The sequence below is a fragment of the Phyllobates terribilis genome, unplaced genomic scaffold (genome assembly GCF_046119375.1).
Source record: "Phyllobates terribilis strain yellow unplaced genomic scaffold, ASM4611937v1 Scaffold_4439__1_contigs__length_60941, whole genome shotgun sequence".
Taxonomy (NCBI): domain Eukaryota; kingdom Metazoa; phylum Chordata; class Amphibia; order Anura; family Dendrobatidae; genus Phyllobates; species Phyllobates terribilis.
In genome coordinates this window covers 1-25242 of record NW_027367190.1, presented here as the reverse complement: position 1 = coordinate 25242, position 25242 = coordinate 1, and the positions used below count along the sequence as shown (strand labels likewise).

Sequence of the window (25242 nt, the reverse complement as noted above, 5' to 3'; positions counted from 1 at the left end):
ATTGCATCACATTACATGGCAATGCAATGCACAGTTGCTGAAGATGAACCAAAATGAGCTTGTAATCTGGCTTCTGCAACTTTGAACATGAAAAATCCAATGAGGAGAAGAAAAGCAAAGCCAAAGAGTCCATCCCAAAATCCGACAAACAAGCAAAATGAACAAAAAACATTGAATTCAATTCTTTCTGATTTTAGAAACTGCATTAAAGAAGGGGTGCACCGGTCCTGGAGATACTGCAATACCAGGTCAATGCGTGGAGTGGACAGAGCAAGCTCTTTTTCCATCTCCCTGTTCTAAAAATCCATTTAATATATGGTCCCCAGATAGGGGACGTATCAGATATTAAACTGATAAGAACAGATACTACACTTGATCTTAGCCAAAAGGCCGAGAAGCGATAACCAGAATTGGTTTCAAACTACGGAGCCACCCAAGGATCCTGAAAAGTCCATTTGTGGAGATGAGCTCCTGGACTCCCGTTAAGAAGACATGTTGTCAACCTCTAGATCCCTTACATGCCTGCACTTTTCGGCTTGCTGCTGCTGCAATCCACGCGTTTTAGATCTGCATAACTCCACCTCTTTAAACACAGCACCTTCACCCCCTGCTGTTCCCACCCGCCTCAACACCGTTGGAAGGGAGGAGAACCAATTAAGGCGGGGGGTGGGGTGGAACGAGCAGCTGTCTACCCTTAGCAGGAGGGCTCCTGATTACATACCTCTCCTGCTGCTGCTGCTGCTGGCTGTCCAGCAGCAGACTGAAGGTGGCTGCTGCTGTGCACAGGTATATAAAGGCTCAGAGCCTATTATGACACGCGCAGCCAGCGTTCCATTGCCACATTCCATCTACTGCAGGCAGGATACCTGGCTGGCTGAATGTCGCTGAGAAGCTCACAGAGACCGCCATAAGCAACAGTTTAACAGAATGCCACAGACTAATCAACCAAACTTTTTGGGTTGGGTTCTCTTTTATAGTCTGCAGGCATTAAATGAAAGAAGTCAGTGTTCCAGCAGAAGGAGACAACGTTTCAGAAAAGGCATTGTAGCAAACCAAAAAAGAAATTTTAAGCGCAGCAGAGTAACCAGCGCACATACCTGTTAGCTCAGGTGAGTTTAAAAGGCTGCTGTTGATAACAAGGGCATTTGCTAAATAGATGGTGTGTGTGCAACAATATACTGAAAGGTCAATTATATTGTGCAGCTTATCTCACCACCTGTAGTTATTTAGGTGAAAGCTCCAAAATGCTTGCCTAATATGTCTGTTTATCCAAAAGGAAGTAAAAAGGGAGAGCTAGAAAGATAGCATTGCATCACATTACATGGCAATGCAATGCACAGTTGCTGAAGATGAACCAAAATGAGCTTGTAATCTGGCTTCTGCAACTTTGAACATGAAAAATCCAATGAGGAGAAGAAAAGCAAAGCCAAAGAGTCCATCCCAAAATCCGACAAACAAGCAAAATGAACAAAAAACATTGAATTCAATTCTTTCTGATTTTAGAAACTGCATTAAAGAAGGGGTGCACCGGTCCTGGAGATACTGCAATACCAGGTCAATGCGTGGAGTGGACAGAGCAAGCTCTTTTTCCATCTCCCTGTTCTAAAAATCCATTTAATATATGGTCCCCAGATAGGGGACGTATCAGATATTAAACTGATAAGAACAGATACTACACTTGATCTTAGCCAAAAGGCCGAGAAGCGATAACCAGAATTGGTTTCAAACTACGGAGCCACCCAAGGATCCTGAAAAGTCCATTTGTGGAGATGAGCTCCTGGACTCCCGTTAAGAAGACATGTTGTCAACCTCTAGATCCCTTACATGCCTGCACTTTTCGGCTTGCTGCTGCTGCAATCCACGCGTTTTAGATCTGCATAACTCCACCTCTTTAAACACAGCACCTTCACCCCCTGCTGTTCCCACCCGCCTCAACACCGTTGGAAGGGAGGAGAACCAATTAAGGCGGGGGGTGGGGTGGAACGAGCAGCTGTCTACCCTTAGCAGGAGGGCTCCTGATTACATACCTCTCCTGCTGCTGCTGCTGCTGGCTGTCCAGCAGCAGACTGAAGGTGGCTGCTGCTGTGCACAGGTATATAAAGGCTCAGAGCCTATTATGACACGCGCAGCCAGCGTTCCATTGCCACATTCCATCTACTGCAGGCAGGATACCTGGCTGGCTGAATGTCGCTGAGAAGCTCACAGAGACCGCCATAAGCAACAGTTTAACAGAATGCCACAGACTAATCAACCAAACTTTTTGGGTTGGGTTCTCTTTTATAGTCTGCAGGCATTAAATGAAAGAAGTCAGTGTTCCAGCAGAAGGAGACAACGTTTCAGAAAAGGCATTGTAGCAAACCAAAAAAGAAATTTTAAGCGCAGCAGAGTAACCAGCGCACATACCTGTTAGCTCAGGTGAGTTTAAAAGGCTGCTGTTGATAACAAGGGCATTTGCTAAATAGATGGTGTGTGTGCAACAATATACTGAAAGGTCAATTATATTGTGCAGCTTATCTCACCACCTGTAGTTATTTAGGTGAAAGCTCCAAAATGCTTGCCTAATATGTCTGTTTATCCAAAAGGAAGTAAAAAGGGAGAGCTAGAAAGATAGCATTGCATCACATTACATGGCAATGCAATGCACAGTTGCTGAAGATGAACCAAAATGAGCTTGTAATCTGGCTTCTGCAACTTTGAACATGAAAAATCCAATGAGGAGAAGAAAAGCAAAGCCAAAGAGTCCATCCCAAAATCCGACAAACAAGCAAAATGAACAAAAAACATTGAATTCAATTCTTTCTGATTTTAGAAACTGCATTAAAGAAGGGGTGCACCGGTCCTGGAGATACTGCAATACCAGGTCAATGCGTGGAGTGGACAGAGCAAGCTCTTTTTCCATCTCCCTGTTCTAAAAATCCATTTAATATATGGTCCCCAGATAGGGGACGTATCAGATATTAAACTGATAAGAACAGATACTACACTTGATCTTAGCCAAAAGGCCGAGAAGCGATAACCAGAATTGGTTTCAAACTACGGAGCCACCCAAGGATCCTGAAAAGTCCATTTGTGGAGATGAGCTCCTGGACTCCCGTTAAGAAGACATGTTGTCAACCTCTAGATCCCTTACATGCCTGCACTTTTCGGCTTGCTGCTGCTGCAATCCACGCGTTTTAGATCTGCATAACTCCACCTCTTTAAACACAGCACCTTCACCCCCTGCTGTTCCCACCCGCCTCAACACCGTTGGAAGGGAGGAGAACCAATTAAGGCGGGGGGTGGGGTGGAACGAGCAGCTGTCTACCCTTAGCAGGAGGGCTCCTGATTACATACCTCTCCTGCTGCTGCTGCTGCTGCTGGCTGTCCAGCAGCAGACTGAAGGTGGCTGCTGCTGTGCACAGGTATATAAAGGCTCAGAGCCTATTATGACACGCGCAGCCAGCGTTCCATTGCCACATTCCATCTACTGCAGGCAGGATACCTGGCTGGCTGAATGTCGCTGAGAAGCTCACAGAGACCGCCATAAGCAACAGTTTAACAGAATGCCACAGACTAATCAACCAAACTTTTTGGGTTGGGTTCTCTTTTATAGTCTGCAGGCATTAAATGAAAGAAGTCAGTGTTCCAGCAGAAGGAGACAACGTTTCAGAAAAGGCATTGTAGCAAACCAAAAAAGAAATTTTAAGCGCAGCAGAGTAACCAGCGCACATACCTGTTAGCTCAGGTGAGTTTAAAAGGCTGCTGTTGATAACAAGGGCATTTGCTAAATAGATGGTGTGTGTGCAACAATATACTGAAAGGTCAATTATATTGTGCAGCTTATCTCACCACCTGTAGTTATTTAGGTGAAAGCTCCAAAATGCTTGCCTAATATGTCTGTTTATCCAAAAGGAAGTAAAAAGGGAGAGCTAGAAAGATAGCATTGCATCACATTACATGGCAATGCAATGCACAGTTGCTGAAGATGAACCAAAATGAGCTTGTAATCTGGCTTCTGCAACTTTGAACATGAAAAATCCAATGAGGAGAAGAAAAGCAAAGCCAAAGAGTCCATCCCAAAATCCGACAAACAAGCAAAATGAACAAAAAACATTGAATTCAATTCTTTCTGATTTTAGAAACTGCATTAAAGAAGGGGTGCACCGGTCCTGGAGATACTGCAATACCAGGTCAATGCGTGGAGTGGACAGAGCAAGCTCTTTTTCCATCTCCCTGTTCTAAAAATCCATTTAATATATGGTCCCCAGATAGGGGACGTATCAGATATTAAACTGATAAGAACAGATACTACACTTGATCTTAGCCAAAAGGCCGAGAAGCGATAACCAGAATTGGTTTCAAACTACGGAGCCACCCAAGGATCCTGAAAAGTCCATTTGTGGAGATGAGCTCCTGGACTCCCGTTAAGAAGACATGTTGTCAACCTCTAGATCCCTTACATGCCTGCACTTTTCGGCTTGCTGCTGCTGCAATCCACGCGTTTTAGATCTGCATAACTCCACCTCTTTAAACACAGCACCTTCACCCCCTGCTGTTCCCACCCGCCTCAACACCGTTGGAAGGGAGGAGAACCAATTAAGGCGGGGGGTGGGGTGGAACGAGCAGCTGTCTACCCTTAGCAGGAGGGCTCCTGATTACATACCTCTCCTGCTGCTGCTGCTGCTGGCTGTCCAGCAGCAGACTGAAGGTGGCTGCTGCTGTGCACAGGTATATAAAGGCTCAGAGCCTATTATGACACGCGCAGCCAGCGTTCCATTGCCACATTCCATCTACTGCAGGCAGGATACCTGGCTGGCTGAATGTCGCTGAGAAGCTCACAGAGACCGCCATAAGCAACAGTTTAACAGAATGCCACAGACTAATCAACCAAACTTTTTGGGTTGGGTTCTCTTTTATAGTCTGCAGGCATTAAATGAAAGAAGTCAGTGTTCCAGCAGAAGGAGACAACGTTTCAGAAAAGGCATTGTAGCAAACCAAAAAAGAAATTTTAAGCGCAGCAGAGTAACCAGCGCACATACCTGTTAGCTCAGGTGAGTTTAAAAGGCTGCTGTTGATAACAAGGGCATTTGCTAAATAGATGGTGTGTGTGCAACAATATACTGAAAGGTCAATTATATTGTGCAGCTTATCTCACCACCTGTAGTTATTTAGGTGAAAGCTCCAAAATGCTTGCCTAATATGTCTGTTTATCCAAAAGGAAGTAAAAAGGGAGAGCTAGAAAGATAGCATTGCATCACATTACATGGCAATGCAATGCACAGTTGCTGAAGATGAACCAAAATGAGCTTGTAATCTGGCTTCTGCAACTTTGAACATGAAAAATCCAATGAGGAGAAGAAAAGCAAAGCCAAAGAGTCCATCCCAAAATCCGACAAACAAGCAAAATGAACAAAAAACATTGAATTCAATTCTTTCTGATTTTAGAAACTGCATTAAAGAAGGGGTGCACCGGTCCTGGAGATACTGCAATACCAGGTCAATGCGTGGAGTGGACAGAGCAAGCTCTTTTTCCATCTCCCTGTTCTAAAAATCCATTTAATATATGGTCCCCAGATAGGGGACGTATCAGATATTAAACTGATAAGAACAGATACTACACTTGATCTTAGCCAAAAGGCCGAGAAGCGATAACCAGAATTGGTTTCAAACTACGGAGCCACCCAAGGATCCTGAAAAGTCCATTTGTGGAGATGAGCTCCTGGACTCCCGTTAAGAAGACATGTTGTCAACCTCTAGATCCCTTACATGCCTGCACTTTTCGGCTTGCTGCTGCTGCAATCCACGCGTTTTAGATCTGCATAACTCCACCTCTTTAAACACAGCACCTTCACCCCCTGCTGTTCCCACCCGCCTCAACACCGTTGGAAGGGAGGAGAACCAATTAAGGCGGGGGGTGGGGTGGAACGAGCAGCTGTCTACCCTTAGCAGGAGGGCTCCTGATTACATACCTCTCCTGCTGCTGCTGCTGCTGGCTGTCCAGCAGCAGACTGAAGGTGGCTGCTGCTGTGCACAGGTATATAAAGGCTCAGAGCCTATTATGACACGCGCAGCCAGCGTTCCATTGCCACATTCCATCTACTGCAGGCAGGATACCTGGCTGGCTGAATGTCGCTGAGAAGCTCACAGAGACCGCCATAAGCAACAGTTTAACAGAATGCCACAGACTAATCAACCAAACTTTTTGGGTTGGGTTCTCTTTTATAGTCTGCAGGCATTAAATGAAAGAAGTCAGTGTTCCAGCAGAAGGAGACAACGTTTCAGAAAAGGCATTGTAGCAAACCAAAAAAGAAATTTTAAGCGCAGCAGAGTAACCAGCGCACATACCTGTTAGCTCAGGTGAGTTTAAAAGGCTGCTGTTGATAACAAGGGCATTTGCTAAATAGATGGTGTGTGTGCAACAATATACTGAAAGGTCAATTATATTGTGCAGCTTATCTCACCACCTGTAGTTATTTAGGTGAAAGCTCCAAAATGCTTGCCTAATATGTCTGTTTATCCAAAAGGAAGTAAAAAGGGAGAGCTAGAAAGATAGCATTGCATCACATTACATGGCAATGCAATGCACAGTTGCTGAAGATGAACCAAAATGAGCTTGTAATCTGGCTTCTGCAACTTTGAACATGAAAAATCCAATGAGGAGAAGAAAAGCAAAGCCAAAGAGTCCATCCCAAAATCCGACAAACAAGCAAAATGAACAAAAAATATTGAATTCAATTCTTTCTGATTTTAGAAACTGCATTAAAGAAGGGGTGCACCGGTCCTGGAGATACTGCAATACCAGGTCAATGCGTGGAGTGGACAGAGCAAGCTCTTTTTCCATCTCCCTGTTCTAAAAATCCATTTAATATATGGTCCCCAGATAGGGGACGTATCAGATATTAAACTGATAAGAACAGATACTACACTTGATCTTAGCCAAAAGGCCGAGAAGCGATAACCAGAATTGGTTTCAAACTACGGAGCCACCCAAGGATCCTGAAAAGTCCATTTGTGGAGATGAGCTCCTGGACTCCCGTTAAGAAGACATGTTGTCAACCTCTAGATCCCTTACATGCCTGCACTTTTCGGCTTGCTGCTGCTGCAATCCACGCGTTTTAGATCTGCATAACTCCACCTCTTTAAACACAGCACCTTCACCCCCTGCTGTTCCCACCCGCCTCAACACCGTTGGAAGGGAGGAGAACCAATTAAGGCGGGGGGTGGGGTGGAACGAGCAGCTGTCTACCCTTAGCAGGAGGGCTCCTGATTACATACCTCTCCTGCTGCTGCTGCTGCTGGCTGTCCAGCAGCAGACTGAAGGTGGCTGCTGCTGTGCACAGGTATATAAAGGCTCAGAGCCTATTATGACACGCGCAGCCAGCGTTCCATTGCCACATTCCATCTACTGCAGGCAGGATACCTGGCTGGCTGAATGTCGCTGAGAAGCTCACAGAGACCGCCATAAGCAACAGTTTAACAGAATGCCACAGACTAATCAACCAAACTTTTTGGGTTGGGTTCTCTTTTATAGTCTGCAGGCATTAAATGAAAGAAGTCAGTGTTCCAGCAGAAGGAGACAACGTTTCAGAAAAGGCATTGTAGCAAACCAAAAAAGAAATTTTAAGCGCAGCAGAGTAACCAGCGCACATACCTGTTAGCTCAGGTGAGTTTAAAAGGCTGCTGTTGATAACAAGGGCATTTGCTAAATAGATGGTGTGTGTGCAACAATATACTGAAAGGTCAATTATATTGTGCAGCTTATCTCACCACCTGTAGTTATTTAGGTGAAAGCTCCAAAATGCTTGCCTAATATGTCTGTTTATCCAAAAGGAAGTAAAAAGGGAGAGCTAGAAAGATAGCATTGCATCACATTACATGGCAATGCAATGCACAGTTGCTGAAGATGAACCAAAATGAGCTTGTAATCTGGCTTCTGCAACTTTGAACATGAAAAATCCAATGAGGAGAAGAAAAGCAAAGCCAAAGAGTCCATCCCAAAATCCGACAAACAAGCAAAATGAACAAAAAACATTGAATTCAATTCTTTCTGATTTTAGAAACTGCATTAAAGAAGGGGTGCACCGGTCCTGGAGATACTGCAATACCAGGTCAATGCGTGGAGTGGACAGAGCAAGCTCTTTTTCCATCTCCCTGTTCTAAAAATCCATTTAATATATGGTCCCCAGATAGGGGACGTATCAGATATTAAACTGATAAGAACAGATACTACACTTGATCTTAGCCAAAAGGCCGAGAAGCGATAACCAGAATTGGTTTCAAACTACGGAGCCACCCAAGGATCCTGAAAAGTCCATTTGTGGAGATGAGCTCCTGGACTCCCGTTAAGAAGACATGTTGTCAACCTCTAGATCCCTTACATGCCTGCACTTTTCGGCTTGCTGCTGCTGCAATCCACGCGTTTTAGATCTGCATAACTCCACCTCTTTAAACACAGCACCTTCACCCCCTGCTGTTCCCACCCGCCTCAACACCGTTGGAAGGGAGGAGAACCAATTAAGGCGGGGGGTGGGGTGGAACGAGCAGCTGTCTACCCTTAGCAGGAGGGCTCCTGATTACATACCTCTCCTGCTGCTGCTGCTGCTGGCTGTCCAGCAGCAGACTGAAGGTGGCTGCTGCTGTGCACAGGTATATAAAGGCTCAGAGCCTATTATGACACGCGCAGCCAGCGTTCCATTGCCACATTCCATCTACTGCAGGCAGGATACCTGGCTGGCTGAATGTCGCTGAGAAGCTCACAGAGACCGCCATAAGCAACAGTTTAACAGAATGCCACAGACTAATCAACCAAACTTTTTGGGTTGGGTTCTCTTTTATAGTCTGCAGGCATTAAATGAAAGAAGTCAGTGTTCCAGCAGAAGGAGACAACGTTTCAGAAAAGGCATTGTAGCAAACCAAAAAAGAAATTTTAAGCGCAGCAGAGTAACCAGCGCACATACCTGTTAGCTCAGGTGAGTTTAAAAGGCTGCTGTTGATAACAAGGGCATTTGCTAAATAGATGGTGTGTGTGCAACAATATACTGAAAGGTCAATTATATTGTGCAGCTTATCTCACCACCTGTAGTTATTTAGGTGAAAGCTCCAAAATGCTTGCCTAATATGTCTGTTTATCCAAAAGGAAGTAAAAAGGGAGAGCTAGAAAGATAGCATTGCATCACATTACATGGCAATGCAATGCACAGTTGCTGAAGATGAACCAAAATGAGCTTGTAATCTGGCTTCTGCAACTTTGAACATGAAAAATCCAATGAGGAGAAGAAAAGCAAAGCCAAAGAGTCCATCCCAAAATCCGACAAACAAGCAAAATGAACAAAAAACATTGAATTCAATTCTTTCTGATTTTAGAAACTGCATTAAAGAAGGGGTGCACCGGTCCTGGAGATACTGCAATACCAGGTCAATGCGTGGAGTGGACAGAGCAAGCTCTTTTTCCATCTCCCTGTTCTAAAAATCCATTTAATATATGGTCCCCAGATAGGGGACGTATCAGATATTAAACTGATAAGAACAGATACTACACTTGATCTTAGCCAAAAGGCCGAGAAGCGATAACCAGAATTGGTTTCAAACTACGGAGCCACCCAAGGATCCTGAAAAGTCCATTTGTGGAGATGAGCTCCTGGACTCCCGTTAAGAAGACATGTTGTCAACCTCTAGATCCCTTACATGCCTGCACTTTTCGGCTTGCTGCTGCTGCAATCCACGCGTTTTAGATCTGCATAACTCCACCTCTTTAAACACAGCACCTTCACCCCCTGCTGTTCCCACCCGCCTCAACACCGTTGGAAGGGAGGAGAACCAATTAAGGCGGGGGGTGGGGTGGAACGAGCAGCTGTCTACCCTTAGCAGGAGGGCTCCTGATTACATACCTCTCCTGCTGCTGCTGCTGCTGGCTGTCCAGCAGCAGACTGAAGGTGGCTGCTGCTGTGCACAGGTATATAAAGGCTCAGAGCCTATTATGACACGCGCAGCCAGCGTTCCATTGCCACATTCCATCTACTGCAGGCAGGATACCTGGCTGGCTGAATGTCGCTGAGAAGCTCACAGAGACCGCCATAAGCAACAGTTTAACAGAATGCCACAGACTAATCAACCAAACTTTTTGGGTTGGGTTCTCTTTTATAGTCTGCAGGCATTAAATGAAAGAAGTCAGTGTTCCAGCAGAAGGAGACAACGTTTCAGAAAAGGCATTGTAGCAAACCAAAAAAGAAATTTTAAGCGCAGCAGAGTAACCAGCGCACATACCTGTTAGCTCAGGTGAGTTTAAAAGGCTGCTGTTGATAACAAGGGCATTTGCTAAATAGATGGTGTGTGTGCAACAATATACTGAAAGGTCAATTATATTGTGCAGCTTATCTCACCACCTGTAGTTATTTAGGTGAAAGCTCCAAAATGCTTGCCTAATATGTCTGTTTATCCAAAAGGAAGTAAAAAGGGAGAGCTAGAAAGATAGCATTGCATCACATTACATGGCAATGCAATGCACAGTTGCTGAAGATGAACCAAAATGAGCTTGTAATCTGGCTTCTGCAACTTTGAACATGAAAAATCCAATGAGGAGAAGAAAAGCAAAGCCAAAGAGTCCATCCCAAAATCCGACAAACAAGCAAAATGAACAAAAAACATTGAATTCAATTCTTTCTGATTTTAGAAACTGCATTAAAGAAGGGGTGCACCGGTCCTGGAGATACTGCAATACCAGGTCAATGCGTGGAGTGGACAGAGCAAGCTCTTTTTCCATCTCCCTGTTCTAAAAATCCATTTAATATATGGTCCCCAGATAGGGGACGTATCAGATATTAAACTGATAAGAACAGATACTACACTTGATCTTAGCCAAAAGGCCGAGAAGCGATAACCAGAATTGGTTTCAAACTACGGAGCCACCCAAGGATCCTGAAAAGTCCATTTGTGGAGATGAGCTCCTGGACTCCCGTTAAGAAGACATGTTGTCAACCTCTAGATCCCTTACATGCCTGCACTTTTCGGCTTGCTGCTGCTGCAATCCACGCGTTTTAGATCTGCATAACTCCACCTCTTTAAACACAGCACCTTCACCCCCTGCTGTTCCCACCCGCCTCAACACCGTTGGAAGGGAGGAGAACCAATTAAGGCGGGGGGTGGGGTGGAACGAGCAGCTGTCTACCCTTAGCAGGAGGGCTCCTGATTACATACCTCTCCTGCTGCTGCTGCTGCTGCTGGCTGTCCAGCAGCAGACTGAAGGTGGCTGCTGCTGTGCACAGGTATATAAAGGCTCAGAGCCTATTATGACACGCGCAGCCAGCGTTCCATTGCCACATTCCATCTACTGCAGGCAGGATACCTGGCTGGCTGAATGTCGCTGAGAAGCTCACAGAGACCGCCATAAGCAACAGTTTAACAGAATGCCACAGACTAATCAACCAAACTTTTTGGGTTGGGTTCTCTTTTATAGTCTGCAGGCATTAAATGAAAGAAGTCAGTGTTCCAGCAGAAGGAGACAACGTTTCAGAAAAGGCATTGTAGCAAACCAAAAAAGAAATTTTAAGCGCAGCAGAGTAACCAGCGCACATACCTGTTAGCTCAGGTGAGTTTAAAAGGCTGCTGTTGATAACAAGGGCATTTGCTAAATAGATGGTGTGTGTGCAACAATATACTGAAAGGTCAATTATATTGTGCAGCTTATCTCACCACCTGTAGTTATTTAGGTGAAAGCTCCAAAATGCTTGCCTAATATGTCTGTTTATCCAAAAGGAAGTAAAAAGGGAGAGCTAGAAAGATAGCATTGCATCACATTACATGGCAATGCAATGCACAGTTGCTGAAGATGAACCAAAATGAGCTTGTAATCTGGCTTCTGCAACTTTGAACATGAAAAATCCAATGAGGAGAAGAAAAGCAAAGCCAAAGAGTCCATCCCAAAATCCGACAAACAAGCAAAATGAACAAAAAACATTGAATTCAATTCTTTCTGATTTTAGAAACTGCATTAAAGAAGGGGTGCACCGGTCCTGGAGATACTGCAATACCAGGTCAATGCGTGGAGTGGACAGAGCAAGCTCTTTTTCCATCTCCCTGTTCTAAAAATCCATTTAATATATGGTCCCCAGATAGGGGACGTATCAGATATTAAACTGATAAGAACAGATACTACACTTGATCTTAGCCAAAAGGCCGAGAAGCGATAACCAGAATTGGTTTCAAACTACGGAGCCACCCAAGGATCCTGAAAAGTCCATTTGTGGAGATGAGCTCCTGGACTCCCGTTAAGAAGACATGTTGTCAACCTCTAGATCCCTTACATGCCTGCACTTTTCGGCTTGCTGCTGCTGCAATCCACGCGTTTTAGATCTGCATAACTCCACCTCTTTAAACACAGCACCTTCACCCCCTGCTGTTCCCACCCGCCTCAACACCGTTGGAAGGGAGGAGAACCAATTAAGGCGGGGGGTGGGGTGGAACGAGCAGCTGTCTACCCTTAGCAGGAGGGCTCCTGATTACATACCTCTCCTGCTGCTGCTGCTGCTGGCTGTCCAGCAGCAGACTGAAGGTGGCTGCTGCTGTGCACAGGTATATAAAGGCTCAGAGCCTATTATGACACGCGCAGCCAGCGTTCCATTGCCACATTCCATCTACTGCAGGCAGGATACCTGGCTGGCTGAATGTCGCTGAGAAGCTCACAGAGACCGCCATAAGCAACAGTTTAACAGAATGCCACAGACTAATCAACCAAACTTTTTGGGTTGGGTTCTCTTTTATAGTCTGCAGGCATTAAATGAAAGAAGTCAGTGTTCCAGCAGAAGGAGACAACGTTTCAGAAAAGGCATTGTAGCAAACCAAAAAAGAAATTTTAAGCGCAGCAGAGTAACCAGCGCACATACCTGTTAGCTCAGGTGAGTTTAAAAGGCTGCTGTTGATAACAAGGGCATTTGCTAAATAGATGGTGTGTGTGCAACAATATACTGAAAGGTCAATTATATTGTGCAGCTTATCTCACCACCTGTAGTTATTTAGGTGAAAGCTCCAAAATGCTTGCCTAATATGTCTGTTTATCCAAAAGGAAGTAAAAAGGGAGAGCTAGAAAGATAGCATTGCATCACATTACATGGCAATGCAATGCACAGTTGCTGAAGATGAACCAAAATGAGCTTGTAATCTGGCTTCTGCAACTTTGAACATGAAAAATCCAATGAGGAGAAGAAAAGCAAAGCCAAAGAGTCCATCCCAAAATCCGACAAACAAGCAAAATGAACAAAAAACATTGAATTCAATTCTTTCTGATTTTAGAAACTGCATTAAAGAAGGGGTGCACCGGTCCTGGAGATACTGCAATACCAGGTCAATGCGTGGAGTGGACAGAGCAAGCTCTTTTTCCATCTCCCTGTTCTAAAAATCCATTTAATATATGGTCCCCAGATAGGGGACGTATCAGATATTAAACTGATAAGAACAGATACTACACTTGATCTTAGCCAAAAGGCCGAGAAGCGATAACCAGAATTGGTTTCAAACTACGGAGCCACCCAAGGATCCTGAAAAGTCCATTTGTGGAGATGAGCTCCTGGACTCCCGTTAAGAAGACATGTTGTCAACCTCTAGATCCCTTACATGCCTGCACTTTTCGGCTTGCTGCTGCTGCAATCCACGCGTTTTAGATCTGCATAACTCCACCTCTTTAAACACAGCACCTTCACCCCCTGCTGTTCCCACCCGCCTCAACACCGTTGGAAGGGAGGAGAACCAATTAAGGCGGGGGGTGGGGTGGAACGAGCAGCTGTCTACCCTTAGCAGGAGGGCTCCTGATTACATACCTCTCCTGCTGCTGCTGCTGCTGGCTGTCCAGCAGCAGACTGAAGGTGGCTGCTGCTGTGCACAGGTATATAAAGGCTCAGAGCCTATTATGACACGCGCAGCCAGCGTTCCATTGCCACATTCCATCTACTGCAGGCAGGATACCTGGCTGGCTGAATGTCGCTGAGAAGCTCACAGAGACCGCCATAAGCAACAGTTTAACAGAATGCCACAGACTAATCAACCAAACTTTTTGGGTTGGGTTCTCTTTTATAGTCTGCAGGCATTAAATGAAAGAAGTCAGTGTTCCAGCAGAAGGAGACAACGTTTCAGAAAAGGCATTGTAGCAAACCAAAAAAGAAATTTTAAGCGCAGCAGAGTAACCAGCGCACATACCTGTTAGCTCAGGTGAGTTTAAAAGGCTGCTGTTGATAACAAGGGCATTTGCTAAATAGATGGTGTGTGTGCAACAATATACTGAAAGGTCAATTATATTGTGCAGCTTATCTCACCACCTGTAGTTATTTAGGTGAAAGCTCCAAAATGCTTGCCTAATATGTCTGTTTATCCAAAAGGAAGTAAAAAGGGAGAGCTAGAAAGATAGCATTGCATCACATTACATGGCAATGCAATGCACAGTTGCTGAAGATGAACCAAAATGAGCTTGTAATCTGGCTTCTGCAACTTTGAACATGAAAAATCCAATGAGGAGAAGAAAAGCAAAGCCAAAGAGTCCATCCCAAAATCCGACAAACAAGCAAAATGAACAAAAAACATTGAATTCAATTCTTTCTGATTTTAGAAACTGCATTAAAGAAGGGGTGCACCGGTCCTGGAGATACTGCAATACCAGGTCAATGCGTGGAGTGGACAGAGCAAGCTCTTTTTCCATCTCCCTGTTCTAAAAATCCATTTAATATATGGTCCCCAGATAGGGGACGTATCAGATATTAAACTGATAAGAACAGATACTACACTTGATCTTAGCCAAAAGGCCGAGAAGCGATAACCAGAATTGGTTTCAAACTACGGAGCCACCCAAGGATCCTGAAAAGTCCATTTGTGGAGATGAGCTCCTGGACTCCCGTTAAGAAGACATGTTGTCAACCTCTAGATCCCTTACATGCCTGCACTTTTCGGCTTGCTGCTGCTGCAATCCACGCGTTTTAGATCTGCATAACTCCACCTCTTTAAACACAGCACCTTCACCCCCTGCTGTTCCCACCCGCCTCAACACCGTTGGAAGGGAGGAGAACCAATTAAGGCGGGGGGTGGGGTGGAACGAGCAGCTGTCTACCCTTAGCAGGAGGGCTCCTGATTACATACCTCTCCTGCTGCTGCTGCTGCTGGCTGTCCAGCAGCAGACTGAAGGTGGCTGCTGCTGTGCACAGGTATATAAAGGCTCAGAGCCTATTATGACACGCGCAGCCAGCGTTCCATTGCCACATTCCATCTACTGCAGGCAGGATACCTGGCTGGCTGAATGTCGCTGAGAAGCTCACAGAGACCGCCATAAGCAACAGTTTAACAGAATGCCACAGACTAATCAACCAAACTTTTTGGGTTGGGTTCTCTTTTATAGTCTGCAGGCATTAAATGAAAGAAGTCAGTGTTCCAGCAGAAGGAGACAACGTTTCAGAAAAGGCATTGTAGCAAACCAAAAAAGAAATTTTAAGCGCAGCAGAGTAACCAGCGCACATACCTGTTAGCTCAGGTGAGTTTAAAAGGCTGCTGTTGATAACAAGGGCATTTGCTAAATAGATGGTGTGTGTGCAACAATATACTGAAAGGTCAATTATATTGTGCAGCTTATCTCACCACCTGTAGTTATTTAGGTGAAAGCTCCAAAATGCTTGCCTAATATGTCTGTTTATCCAAAAGGAAGTAAAAAGGGAGAGCTAGAAAGATAGCATTGCATCACATTACATGGCAATGCAATGCACAGTTGCTGAAGATGAACCAAAATGAGCTTGTAATCTGGCTTCTGCAACTTTGAACATGAAAAATCCAATGAGGAGAAGAAAAGCAAAGCCAAAGAGTCCATCCCAAAATCCGACAAACAAGCAAAATGAACAAAAAACATTGAATTCAATTCTTTCTGATTTTAGAAACTGCATTAAAGAAGGGGTGCACCGGTCCTGGAGATACTGCAATACCAGGTCAATGCGTGGAGTGGACAGAGCAAGCTCTTTTTCCATCTCCCTGTTCTAAAAATCCATTTAATATATGGTCCCCAGATAGGGGACGTATCAGATATTAAACTGATAAGAACAGATACTACACTTGATCTTAGCCAAAAGGCCGAGAAGCGATAACCAGAATTGGTTTCAAACTACGGAGCCACCCAAGGATCCTGAAAAGTCCATTTGTGGAGATGAGCTCCTGGACTCCCGTTAAGAAGACATGTTGTCAACCTCTAGATCCCTTACATGCCTGCACTTTTCGGCTTGCTGCTGCTGCAATCCACGCGTTTTAGATCTGCATAACTCCACCTCTTTAAACACAGCACCTTCACCCCCTGCTGTTCCCACCCGCCTCAACACCGTTGGAAGGGAGGAGAACCAATTAAGGCGGGGGGTGGGGTGGAACGAGCAGCTGTCTACCCTTAGCAGGAGGGCTCCTGATTACATACCTCTCCTGCTGCTGCTGCTGCTGGCTGTCCAGCAGCAGACTGAAGGTGGCTGCTGCTGTGCACAGGTATATAAAGGCTCAGAGCCTATTATGACACGCGCAGCCAGCGTTCCATTGCCACATTCCATCTACTGCAGGCAGGATACCTGGCTGGCTGAATGTCGCTGAGAAGCTCACAGAGACCGCCATAAGCAACAGTTTAACAGAATGCCACAGACTAATCAACCAAACTTTTTGGGTTGGGTTCTCTTTTATAGTCTGCAGGCATTAAATGAAAGAAGTCAGTGTTCCAGCAGAAGGAGACAACGTTTCAGAAAAGGCATTGTAGCAAACCAAAAAAGAAATTTTAAGCGCAGCAGAGTAACCAGCGCACATACCTGTTAGCTCAGGTGAGTTTAAAAGGCTGCTGTTGATAACAAGGGCATTTGCTAAATAGATGGTGTGTGTGCAACAATATACTGAAAGGTCAATTATATTGTGCAGCTTATCTCACCACCTGTAGTTATTTAGGTGAAAGCTCCAAAATGCTTGCCTAATATGTCTGTTTATCCAAAAGGAAGTAAAAAGGGAGAGCTAGAAAGATAGCATTGCATCACATTACATGGCAATGCAATGCACAGTTGCTGAAGATGAACCAAAATGAGCTTGTAATCTGGCTTCTGCAACTTTGAACATGAAAAATCCAATGAGGAGAAGAAAAGCAAAGCCAAAGAGTCCATCCCAAAATCCGACAAACAAGCAAAATGAACAAAAAACATTGAATTCAATTCTTTCTGATTTTAGAAACTGCATTAAAGAAGGGGTGCACCGGTCCTGGAGATACTGCAATACCAGGTCAATGCGTGGAGTGGACAGAGCAAGCTCTTTTTCCATCTCCCTGTTCTAAAAATCCATTTAATATATGGTCCCCAGATAGGGGACGTATCAGATATTAAACTGATAAGAACAGATACTACACTTGATCTTAGCCAAAAGGCCGAGAAGCGATAACCAGAATTGGTTTCAAACTACGGAGCCACCCAAGGATCCTGAAAAGTCCATTTGTGGAGATGAGCTCCTGGACTCCCGTTAAGAAGACATGTTGTCAACCTCTAGATCCCTTACATGCCTGCACTTTTCGGCTTGCTGCTGCTGCAATCCACGCGTTTTAGATCTGCATAACTCCACCTCTTTAAACACAGCACCTTCACCCCCTGCTGTTCCCACCCGCCTCAACACCGTTGGAAGGGAGGAGAACCAATTAAGGCGGGGGGTGGGGTGGAACGAGCAGCTGTCTACCCTTAGCAGGAGGGCTCCTGATTACATACCTCTCCTGCTGCTGCTGCTGCTGGCTGTCCAGCAGCAGACTGAAGGTGGCTGCTGCTGTGCACAGGTATATAAAGGCTCAGAGCCTATTATGACACGCGCAGCCAGCGTTCCATTGCCACATTCCATCTACTGCAGGCAGGATACCTGGCTGGCTGAATGTCGCTGAGAAGCTCACAGAGACCGCCATAAGCAACAGTTTAACAGAATGCCACAGACTAATCAACCAAACTTTTTGGGTTGGGTTCTCTTTTATAGTCTGCAGGCATTAAATGAAAGAAGTCAGTGTTCCAGCAGAAGGAGACAACGTTTCAGAAAAGGCATTGTAGCAAACCAAAAAAGAAATTTTAAGCGCAGCAGAGTAACCAGCGCACATACCTGTTAGCTCAGGTGAGTTTAAAAGGCTGCTGTTGATAACAAGGGCATTTGCTAAATAGATGGTGTGTGTGCAACAATATACTGAAAGGTCAATTATATTGTGCAGCTTATCTCACCACCTGTAGTTATTTAGGTGAAAGCTCCAAAATGCTTGCCTAATATGTCTGTTTATCCAAAAGGAAGTAAAAAGGGAGAGCTAGAAAGATAGCATTGCATCACATTACATGGCAATGCAATGCACAGTTGCTGAAGATGAACCAAAATGAGCTTGTAATCTGGCTTCTGCAACTTTGAACATGAAAAATCCAATGAGGAGAAGAAAAGCAAAGCCAAAGAGTCCATCCCAAAATCCGACAAACAAGCAAAATGAACAAAAAACATTGAATTCAATTCTTTCTGATTTTAGAAACTGCATTAAAGAAGGGGTGCACCGGTCCTGGAGATACTGCAATACCAGGTCAATGCGTGGAGTGGACAGAGCAAGCTCTTTTTCCATCTCCCTGTTCTAAAAATCCATTTAATATATGGTCCCCAGATAGGGGACGTATCAGATATTAAACTGATAAGAACAGATACTACACTTGATCTTAGCCAAAAGGCCGAGAAGCGATAACCAGAATTGGTTTCAAACTACGGAGCCACCCAAGGATCCTGAAAAGTCCATTTGTGGAGATGAGCTCCTGGACTCCCGTTAAGAAGACATGTTGTCAACCTCTAGATCCCTTACATGCCTGCACTTTTCGGCTTGCTGCTGCTGCAATCCACGCGTTTTAGATCTGCATAACTCCACCTCTTTAAACACAGCACCTTCACCCCCTGCTGTTCCCACCCGCCTCAACACCGTTGGAAGGGAGGAGAACCAATTAAGGCGGGGGGTGGGGTGGAACGAGCAGCTGTCTACCCTTAGCAGGAGGGCTCCTGATTACATACCTCTCCTGCTGCTGCTGCTGCTGGCTGTCCAGCAGCAGACTGAAGGTGGCTGCTGCTGTGCACAGGTATATAAAGGCTCAGAGCCTATTATGACACGCGCAGCCAGCGTTCCATTGCCACATTCCATCTACTGCAGGCAGGATACCTGGCTGGCTGAATGTCGCTGAGAAGCTCACAGAGACCGCCATAAGCAACAGTTTAACAGAATGCCACAGACTAATCAACCAAACTTTTTGGGTTGGGTTCTCTTTTATAGTCTGCAGGCATTAAATGAAAGAAGTCAGTGTTCCAGCAGAAGGAGACAACGTTTCAGAAAAGGCATTGTAGCAAACCAAAAAAGAAATTTTAAGCGCAGCAGAGTAACCAGCGCACATACCTGTTAGCTCAGGTGAGTTTAAAAGGCTGCTGTTGATAACAAGGGCATTTGCTAAATAGATGGTGTGTGTGCAACAATATACTGAAAGGTCAATTATATTGTGCAGCTTATCTCACCACCTGTAGTTATTTAGGTGAAAGCTCCAAAATGCTTGCCTAATATGTCTGTTTATCCAAAAGGAAGTAAAAAGGGAGAGCTAGAAAGATAGCATTGCATCACATTACATGGCAATGCAATGCACAGTTGCTGAAGATGAACCAAAATGAGCTTGTAATCTGGCTTCTGCAACTTTGAACATGAAAAATCCAATGAGGAGAAGAAAAGCAAAGCCAAAGAGTCCATCCCAAAATCCGACAAACAAGCAAAATGAACAAAAAACATTGAATTCAATTCTTTCTGATTTTAGAAACTGCATTAAAGAAGGGGTGCACCGGTCCTGGAGATACTGCAATACCAGGTCAATGCGTGGAGTGGACAGAGCAAGCTCTTTTTCCATCTCCCTGTTCTAAAAATCCATTTAATATATGGTCCCCAGATAGGGGACGTATCAGATATTAAACTGATAAGAACAGATACTACACTTGATCTTAGCCAAAAGGCCGAGAAGCGATAACCAGAATTGGTTTCAAACTACGGAGCCACCCAAGGATCCTGAAAAGTCCATTTGTGGAGATGAGCTCCTGGACTCCCGTTAAGAAGACATGTTGTCAACCTCTAGATCCCTTACATGCCTGCACTTTTCGGCTTGCTGCTGCTGCAATCCACGCGTTTTAGATCTGCATAACTCCACCTCTTTAAACACAGCACCTTCACCCCCTGCTGTTCCCACCCGCCTCAACACCGTTGGAAGGGAGGAGAACCAATTAAGGCGGGGGGTGGGGTGGAACGAGCAGCTGTCTACCCTTAGCAGGAGGGCTCCTGATTACATACCTCTCCTGCTGCTGCTGCTGCTGGCTGTCCAGCAGCAGACTGAAGGTGGCTGCTGCTGTGCACAGGTATATAAAGGCTCAGAGCCTATTATGACACGCGCAGCCAGCGTTCCATTGCCACATTCCATCTACTGCAGGCAGGATACCTGGCTGGCTGAATGTCGCTGAGAAGCTCACAGAGACCGCCATAAGCAACAGTTTAACAGAATGCCACAGACTAATCAACCAAACTTTTTGGGTTGGGTTCTCTTTTATAGTCTGCAGGCATTAAATGAAAGAAGTCAGTGTTCCAGCAGAAGGAGACAACGTTTCAGAAAAGGCATTGTAGCAAACCAAAAAAGAAATTTTAAGCGCAGCAGAGTAACCAGCGCACATACCTGTTAGCTCAGGTGAGTTTAAAAGGCTGCTGTTGATAACAAGGGCATTTGCTAAATAGATGGTGTGTGTGCAACAATATACTGAAAGGTCAATTATATTGTGCAGCTTATCTCACCACCTGTAGTTATTTAGGTGAAAGCTCCAAAATGCTTGCCTAATATGTCTGTTTATCCAAAAGGAAGTAAAAAGGGAGAGCTAGAAAGATAGCATTGCATCACATTACATGGCAATGCAATGCACAGTTGCTGAAGATGAACCAAAATGAGCTTGTAATCTGGCTTCTGCAACTTTGAACATGAAAAATCCAATGAGGAGAAGAAAAGCAAAGCCAAAGAGTCCATCCCAAAATCCGACAAACAAGCAAAATGAACAAAAAACATTGAATTCAATTCTTTCTGATTTTAGAAACTGCATTAAAGAAGGGGTGCACCGGTCCTGGAGATACTGCAATACCAGGTCAATGCGTGGAGTGGACAGAGCAAGCTCTTTTTCCATCTCCCTGTTCTAAAAATCCATTTAATATATGGTCCCCAGATAGGGGACGTATCAGATATTAAACTGATAAGAACAGATACTACACTTGATCTTAGCCAAAAGGCCGAGAAGCGATAACCAGAATTGGTTTCAAACTACGGAGCCACCCAAGGATCCTGAAAAGTCCATTTGTGGAGATGAGCTCCTGGACTCCCGTTAAGAAGACATGTTGTCAACCTCTAGATCCCTTACATGCCTGCACTTTTCGGCTTGCTGCTGCTGCAATCCACGCGTTTTAGATCTGCATAACTCCACCTCTTTAAACACAGCACCTTCACCCCCTGCTGTTCCCACCCGCCTCAACACCGTTGGAAGGGAGGAGAACCAATTAAGGCGGGGGGTGGGGTGGAACGAGCAGCTGTCTACCCTTAGCAGGAGGGCTCCTGATTACATACCTCTCCTGCTGCTGCTGCTGCTGGCTGTCCAGCAGCAGACTGAAGGTGGCTGCTGCTGTGCACAGGTATATAAAGGCTCAGAGCCTATTATGACACGCGCAGCCAGCGTTCCATTGCCACATTCCATCTACTGCAGGCAGGATACCTGGCTGGCTGAATGTCGCTGAGAAGCTCACAGAGACCGCCATAAGCAACAGTTTAACAGAATGCCACAGACTAATCAACCAAACTTTTTGGGTTGGGTTCTCTTTTATAGTCTGCAGGCATTAAATGAAAGAAGTCAGTGTTCCAGCAGAAGGAGACAACGTTTCAGAAAAGGCATTGTAGCAAACCAAAAAAGAAATTTTAAGCGCAGCAGAGTAACCAGCGCACATACCTGTTAGCTCAGGTGAGTTTAAAAGGCTGCTGTTGATAACAAGGGCATTTGCTAAATAGATGGTGTGTGTGCAACAATATACTGAAAGGTCAATTATATTGTGCAGCTTATCTCACCACCTGTAGTTATTTAGGTGAAAGCTCCAAAATGCTTGCCTAATATGTCTGTTTATCCAAAAGGAAGTAAAAAGGGAGAGCTAGAAAGATAGCATTGCATCACATTACATGGCAATGCAATGCACAGTTGCTGAAGATGAACCAAAATGAGCTTGTAATCTGGCTTCTGCAACTTTGAACATGAAAAATCCAATGAGGAGAAGAAAAGCAAAGCCAAAGAGTCCATCCCAAAATCCGACAAACAAGCAAAATGAACAAAAAACATTGAATTCAATTCTTTCTGATTTTAGAAACTGCATTAAAGAAGGGGTGCACCGGTCCTGGAGATACTGCAATACCAGGTCAATGCGTGGAGTGGACAGAGCAAGCTCTTTTTCCATCTCCCTGTTCTAAAAATCCATTTAATATATGGTCCCCAGATAGGGGACGTATCAGATATTAAACTGATAAGAACAGATACTACACTTGATCTTAGCCAAAAGGCCGAGAAGCGATAACCAGAATTGGTTTCAAACTACGGAGCCACCCAAGGATCCTGAAAAGTCCATTTGTGGAGATGAGCTCCTGGACTCCCGTTAAGAAGACATGTTGTCAACCTCTAGATCCCTTACATGCCTGCACTTTTCGGCTTGCTGCTGCTGCAATCCACGCGTTTTAGATCTGCATAACTCCACCTCTTTAAACACAGCACCTTCACCCCCTGCTGTTCCCACCCGCCTCAACACCGTTGGAAGGGAGGAGAACCAATTAAGGCGGGGGGTGGGGTGGAACGAGCAGCTGTCTACCCTTAGCAGGAGGGCTCCTGATTACATACCTCTCCTGCTGCTGCTGCTGCTGGCTGTCCAGCAGCAGACTGAAGGTGGCTGCTGCTGTGCACAGGTATATAAAGGCTCAGAGCCTATTATGACACGCGCAGCCAGCGTTCCATTGCCACATTCCATCTACTGCAGGCAGGATACCTGGCTGGCTGAATGTCGCTGAGAAGCTCACAGAGACCGCCATAAGCAACAGTTTAACAGAATGCCACAGACTAATCAACCAAACTTTTTGGGTTGGGTTCTCTTTTATAGTCTGCAGGCATTAAATGAAAGAAGTCAGTGTTCCAGCAGAAGGAGACAACGTTTCAGAAAAGGCATTGTAGCAAACCAAAAAGAAATTTTAAGCGCAGCAGAGTAACCAGCGCACATACCTGTTAGCTCAGGTGAGTTTAAAAGGCTGCTGTTGATAACAAGGGCATTTGCTAAATAGATGGTGTGTGTGCAACAATATACTGAAAGGTCAATTATATTGTGCAGCTTATCTCACCACCTGTAGTTATTTAGGTGAAAGCTCCAAAATGCTTGCCTAATATGTCTGTTTATCCAAAAGGAAGTAAAAAGGGAGAGCTAGAAAGATAGCATTGCATCACATTACATGGCAATGCAATGCACAGTTGCTGAAGATGAACCAAAATGAGCTTGTAATCTGGCTTCTGCAACTTTGAACATGAAAAATCCAATGAGGAGAAGAAAAGCAAAGCCAAAGAGTCCATCCCAAAATCCGACAAACAAGCAAAATGAACAAAAAACATTGAATTCAATTCTTTCTGATTTTAGAAACTGCATTAAAGAAGGGGTGCACCGGTCCTGGAGATACTGCAATACCAGGTCAATGCGTGGAGTGGACAGAGCAAGCTCTTTTTCCATCTCCCTGTTCTAAAAATCCATTTAATATATGGTCCCCAGATAGGGGACGTATCAGATATTAAACTGATAAGAACAGATACTACACTTGATCTTAGCCAAAAGGCCGAGAAGCGATAACCAGAATTGGTTTCAAACTACGGAGCCACCCAAGGATCCTGAAAAGTCCATTTGTGGAGATGAGCTCCTGGACTCCCGTTAAGAAGACATGTTGTCAACCTCTAGATCCCTTACATGCCTGCACTTTTCGGCTTGCTGCTGCTGCAATCCACGCGTTTTAGATCTGCATAACTCCACCTCTTTAAACACAGCACCTTCACCCCCTGCTGTTCCCACCCGCCTCAACACCGTTGGAAGGGAGGAGAACCAATTAAGGCGGGGGGTGGGGTGGAACGAGCAGCTGTCTACCCTTAGCAGGAGGGCTCCTGATTACATACCTCTCCTGCTGCTGCTGCTGCTGGCTGTCCAGCAGCAGACTGAAGGTGGCTGCTGCTGTGCACAGGTATATAAAGGCTCAGAGCCTATTATGACACGCGCAGCCAGCGTTCCATTGCCACATTCCATCTACTGCAGGCAGGATACCTGGCTGGCTGAATGTCGCTGAGAAGCTCACAGAGACCGCCATAAGCAACAGTTTAACAGAATGCCACAGACTAATCAACCAAACTTTTTGGGTTGGGTTCTCTTTTATAGTCTGCAGGCATTAAATGAAAGAAGTCAGTGTTCCAGCAGAAGGAGACAACGTTTCAGAAAAGGCATTGTAGCAAACCAAAAAAGAAATTTTAAGCGCAGCAGAGTAACCAGCGCACATACCTGTTAGCTCAGGTGAGTTTAAAAGGCTGCTGTTGATAACAAGGGCATTTGCTAAATAGATGGTGTGTGTGCAACAATATACTGAAAGGTCAATTATATTGTGCAGCTTATCTCACCACCTGTAGTTATTTAGGTGAAAGCTCCAAAATGCTTGCCTAATATGTCTGTTTATCCAAAAGGAAGTAAAAAGGGAGAGCTAGAAAGATAGCATTGCATCACATTACATGGCAATGCAATGCACAGTTGCTGAAGATGAACCAAAATGAGCTTGTAATCTGGCTTCTGCAACTTTGAACATGAAAAATCCAATGAGGAGAAGAAAAGCAAAGCCAAAGAGTCCATCCCAAAATCCGACAAACAAGCAAAATGAACAAAAAACATTGAATTCAATTCTTTCTGATTTTAGAAACTGCATTAAAGAAGGGGTGCACCGGTCCTGGAGATACTGCAATACCAGGTCAATGCGTGGAGTGGACAGAGCAAGCTCTTTTTCCATCTCCCTGTTCTAAAAATCCATTTAATATATGGTCCCCAGATAGGGGACGTATCAGATATTAAACTGATAAGAACAGATACTACACTTGATCTTAGCCAAAAGGCGAGAAGCGATAACCAGAATTGGTTTCAAACTA

General features: G+C 44.9%; 20 non-coding genes across 20 annotated transcripts; all 20 read right to left on the bottom strand.

Annotated features, from left to right (window-relative positions):
* Positions 1-211: 211 nt before the first annotated feature.
* On the bottom strand, positions 212-402 carry LOC141249246 (U2 spliceosomal RNA). Its single transcript, XR_012312074.1, has one exon. It is a non-coding gene; the product is annotated as a U2 spliceosomal RNA (small nuclear RNA).
* A 1115-nt stretch (positions 403-1517) lies between these two features.
* On the bottom strand, positions 1518-1708 carry LOC141249245 (U2 spliceosomal RNA). Its single transcript, XR_012312073.1, has one exon. It is a non-coding gene; the product is annotated as a U2 spliceosomal RNA (small nuclear RNA).
* A 1115-nt stretch (positions 1709-2823) lies between these two features.
* On the bottom strand, positions 2824-3014 carry LOC141249244 (U2 spliceosomal RNA). Its single transcript, XR_012312072.1, has one exon. It is a non-coding gene; the product is annotated as a U2 spliceosomal RNA (small nuclear RNA).
* A 1118-nt stretch (positions 3015-4132) lies between these two features.
* Positions 4133-4323, bottom strand: LOC141249243 (U2 spliceosomal RNA). Its single transcript, XR_012312071.1, has one exon. It is a non-coding gene; the product is annotated as a U2 spliceosomal RNA (small nuclear RNA).
* A 1115-nt stretch (positions 4324-5438) lies between these two features.
* LOC141249241 (U2 spliceosomal RNA) lies at positions 5439-5629 on the bottom strand. The gene has a single exon (XR_012312069.1). It is a non-coding gene; the product is annotated as a U2 spliceosomal RNA (small nuclear RNA).
* Positions 5630-6744: 1115 nt separating this feature from the next.
* On the bottom strand, positions 6745-6935 carry LOC141249240 (U2 spliceosomal RNA). The gene has a single exon (XR_012312068.1). It is a non-coding gene; the product is annotated as a U2 spliceosomal RNA (small nuclear RNA).
* Positions 6936-8050: 1115 nt separating this feature from the next.
* Positions 8051-8241, bottom strand: LOC141249239 (U2 spliceosomal RNA). The gene has a single exon (XR_012312067.1). It is a non-coding gene; the product is annotated as a U2 spliceosomal RNA (small nuclear RNA).
* Positions 8242-9356: 1115 nt separating this feature from the next.
* On the bottom strand, positions 9357-9547 carry LOC141249238 (U2 spliceosomal RNA). Its single transcript, XR_012312066.1, has one exon. It is a non-coding gene; the product is annotated as a U2 spliceosomal RNA (small nuclear RNA).
* Positions 9548-10662: 1115 nt separating this feature from the next.
* On the bottom strand, positions 10663-10853 carry LOC141249237 (U2 spliceosomal RNA). Its single transcript, XR_012312065.1, has one exon. It is a non-coding gene; the product is annotated as a U2 spliceosomal RNA (small nuclear RNA).
* A 1118-nt stretch (positions 10854-11971) lies between these two features.
* Positions 11972-12162, bottom strand: LOC141249236 (U2 spliceosomal RNA). The gene has a single exon (XR_012312064.1). It is a non-coding gene; the product is annotated as a U2 spliceosomal RNA (small nuclear RNA).
* Positions 12163-13277: 1115 nt separating this feature from the next.
* On the bottom strand, positions 13278-13468 carry LOC141249235 (U2 spliceosomal RNA). The gene has a single exon (XR_012312063.1). It is a non-coding gene; the product is annotated as a U2 spliceosomal RNA (small nuclear RNA).
* A 1115-nt stretch (positions 13469-14583) lies between these two features.
* LOC141249233 (U2 spliceosomal RNA) lies at positions 14584-14774 on the bottom strand. Its single transcript, XR_012312062.1, has one exon. It is a non-coding gene; the product is annotated as a U2 spliceosomal RNA (small nuclear RNA).
* Positions 14775-15889: 1115 nt separating this feature from the next.
* On the bottom strand, positions 15890-16080 carry LOC141249232 (U2 spliceosomal RNA). The gene has a single exon (XR_012312061.1). It is a non-coding gene; the product is annotated as a U2 spliceosomal RNA (small nuclear RNA).
* Positions 16081-17195: 1115 nt separating this feature from the next.
* LOC141249231 (U2 spliceosomal RNA) lies at positions 17196-17386 on the bottom strand. Its single transcript, XR_012312060.1, has one exon. It is a non-coding gene; the product is annotated as a U2 spliceosomal RNA (small nuclear RNA).
* Positions 17387-18501: 1115 nt separating this feature from the next.
* On the bottom strand, positions 18502-18692 carry LOC141249277 (U2 spliceosomal RNA). Its single transcript, XR_012312103.1, has one exon. It is a non-coding gene; the product is annotated as a U2 spliceosomal RNA (small nuclear RNA).
* Positions 18693-19807: 1115 nt separating this feature from the next.
* Positions 19808-19998, bottom strand: LOC141249265 (U2 spliceosomal RNA). The gene has a single exon (XR_012312092.1). It is a non-coding gene; the product is annotated as a U2 spliceosomal RNA (small nuclear RNA).
* Positions 19999-21113: 1115 nt separating this feature from the next.
* On the bottom strand, positions 21114-21304 carry LOC141249254 (U2 spliceosomal RNA). The gene has a single exon (XR_012312081.1). It is a non-coding gene; the product is annotated as a U2 spliceosomal RNA (small nuclear RNA).
* Positions 21305-22419: 1115 nt separating this feature from the next.
* Positions 22420-22610, bottom strand: LOC141249242 (U2 spliceosomal RNA). Its single transcript, XR_012312070.1, has one exon. It is a non-coding gene; the product is annotated as a U2 spliceosomal RNA (small nuclear RNA).
* Positions 22611-23724: 1114 nt separating this feature from the next.
* Positions 23725-23915, bottom strand: LOC141249230 (U2 spliceosomal RNA). Its single transcript, XR_012312059.1, has one exon. It is a non-coding gene; the product is annotated as a U2 spliceosomal RNA (small nuclear RNA).
* Positions 23916-25030: 1115 nt separating this feature from the next.
* Positions 25031-25220, bottom strand: LOC141249278 (U2 spliceosomal RNA). Its single transcript, XR_012312104.1, has one exon. It is a non-coding gene; the product is annotated as a U2 spliceosomal RNA (small nuclear RNA).
* Between the last annotated feature and the right edge of the window lie 22 nt (positions 25221-25242).